Below are 3,011 nucleotides of genomic sequence, written 5' to 3' on the forward strand. Positions count from 1 at the left end.
CGAACCAACGGCATCGACGCACCGTCACCCTGTGGTGCTCATATAAATAGGCCAACGATGACGACCCTCGTCAGTGGGCATGGGATAGCAGCAATGGCGCAGTCCTTGCTGAGACCGTTCTTCTTTTACATCCAGATTCTTCCACTAATCGGGCCGTTTCCTGTTCGCGCCTGGAACCCATCCGACGGAGCCTGTACTGCGCCCTACCTTGCTGAAAACCCGGCCTTTGCATCAAGCGGCGGTTTGCTGTTTCCTTCTTCGTCTGCGCACGACGGAAATGTCAGCGGAATCATCGCACCGAATCCTTTCATCGAACCAACGGCATCGACGCATGCGTCACCCTGTGGTGCTCATATAAATAGGCCAACGATGACGACCCTCGTCAGTGGGCATGGGATAGCAGCTATGGCGCAGTCCTTGCTGAGACCGTTCTTCTTTTACATCCAGATTCTTCCACTAATCGGGCCAGTTTCCTGTTCGCGCCTGGAAGCCATCCGACGGAGCCTGTACTGCGCCCTACCTTGCTGAAAACCCGGCCTTTGCATCAAGCGGCGGTTTGCTGTTTCCTTCTTCATCTGCGCACGACGGAAATGTCAGCGGAATGATCGCACCGAATCCTTTCATCGAACCAACGGCATCGACGCACCGTCACCCTGTGGTGCGCATATAAATAGGCCAACGATGACGACCCTCGTCAGTGGGCATGGGATAGGAGCTATGGCGCAGTCCTTGCTGAGACCGTTCTTCTTTTACATCCAGATTCTTCCACTAATCGGGCCGTTTCCTGTTCGCGCCTGGAAGCCATCCGACGGAGCCTGTACTGCGCCCTATCTTGCTGAAAACCCGGCCTTTGCATCAAGCGGCGGTTTGCTGTTTCCTTCTTCATCTGCGCACGACGGAAATGTCAGCGGAATGATCGCACCGAATCCTTTCATCGAACCAACGGCATCGACGCACCGTCACCCTGTGGTGCGCATATAAATAGGCCAACGATGACGACCCTCGTCAGTGGGCATGGGATAGGAGCTATGGCGCAGTCCTTGCTGAGACCGTTCTTCTTTTACATCCAGATTCTTCCACTAATCGGGCCAGTTTCCTGTTCGCGCCTGGAACCCATCCGACGGAGCCTGTACTGCGCCCTACCTTGCTGAAAACCCGGCCTTTGTATCAAGCGGCGGTTTGCTGTTTCCTTCTTCATCTGCGCACGACGGAAATGTCAGCGGAATCATCGCACCGAATCCTTTCATCGAACCAACGGCATCGACGCATGCGTCATCCTGTGGTGCGCATATAAATAGGCCAACGATGACGACCCTCGTCAGTGGGCATGGGATAGCAGCTATGGCGCAGTCCTTGCTGAGACCGTTCTTCTTTTACATCCAGATTCTTCCACTAATCGGGCCAGTTTCCTGTTCGCGCCTGGAAGCCATCCGACGGAGCCTGTACTGCGCCCTACCTTGCTGAAAACCCGGCCTTTGCTATCAAGCGGCGGTTTGCTGTTTCCTTCTTCGTCTGCGCACGACGGAAATGTCAGCGGAATCATCGCACCGAATCCTTTCATCGAACCAACGGCATCGACGCACCGTCACCCTGTGGTGCGCATATAAATAGGCCAACGATGACGACCCTCGTCAGTGGGCATGGGATAGGAGCTATGGCGCAGTCCTTGCTGAGACCGTTCTTCTTTTACATCCAGATTCTTCCACTAATCGGGCCGTTTCCTGTTCGCGCCTGGAAGCCATCCGACGGAGCCTGTACTGCGCCCTATCTTGCTGAAAACCCGGCCTTTGCATCAAGCGGCGGTTTGCTGTTTCCTTCTTCATCTGCGCACGACGGAAATGTCAGCGGAATGATCGCACCGAATCCTTTCATCGAACCAACGGCATCGACGCACCGTCACCCTGTGGTGCGCATATAAATAGGCCAACGATGACGACCCTCGTCAGTGGGCATGGGATAGGAGCTATGGCGCAGTCCTTGCTGAGACCGTTCTTCTTTTACATCCAGATTCTTCCACTAATCGGGCCGTTTCCTGTTCGCGCCTGGAAGCCATCCGACGGAGCCTGTACTGCGCCCTATCTTGCTGAAAACCCGGCCTTTGCATCAAGCGGCGGTTTGCTGTTTCCTTCTTCATCTGCGCACGACGGAAATGTCAGCGGAATGATCGCACCGAATCCTTTCATCGAACCAACGGCATCGACGCACCGTCACCCTGTGGTGCGCATATAAATAGGCCAACGATGACGACCCTCGTCAGTGGGCATGGGATAGGAGCTATGGCGCAGTCCTTGCTGAGACCGTTCTTCTTTTACATCCAGATTCTTCCACTAATCGGGCCGTTTCCTGTTCGCGCCTGGAAGCCATCCGACGGAGCCTGTACTGCGCCCTATCCTTGCTGAAAACCCGGCCTTTGCATCAAGCGGCGGTTTGCTGTTTCCTTCTTCATCTGCGCACGACGGAAATGTCAGCGGAATGATCGCACCGAATCCTTTCATCGAACCAACGGCATCGACGCACCGTCACCCTGTGGTGCGCATATAAATAGGCCAACGATGACGACCCTCGTCAGTGGGCATGGGATAGCAGCTATGGCGCAGTCCTTGCTGAGACCGTTCTTCTTTTACATCCAGATTCTTCCACTAATCGGGCCAGTTTCCTGTTCGCGCCTGGAACCCATCCGACGGAGCCTGTACTGCGCCCTACCTTGCTGAAAACCCGGCCTTTGTATCAAGCGGCGGTTTGCTGTTTCCTTCTTCGTCTGCGCACGACGGAAATGTCAGCGGAATCATCGCACCGAATCCTTTCATCGAACCAACGGCATCGACGCATGCGTCACCCTGTGGTGCGCATATAAATAGGCCAACGATGACGACCCTCGTCAGTGGGCATGGGATAGCAGCAATGGCGCAGTCCTTGCTGAGACCGTTCTTCTTTTACATCCAGATTCTTCCACTAATCGGGCCAGTTTCCTGTTCGCGCCTGGAACCCATCCGACGGAGCCTGTACTGCGC

The sequence above is a fragment of the Dermacentor silvarum genome, chromosome 2 (genome assembly GCF_013339745.2).
Source record: "Dermacentor silvarum isolate Dsil-2018 chromosome 2, BIME_Dsil_1.4, whole genome shotgun sequence".
Taxonomy (NCBI): Eukaryota; Metazoa; Arthropoda; class Arachnida; order Ixodida; family Ixodidae; genus Dermacentor; species Dermacentor silvarum.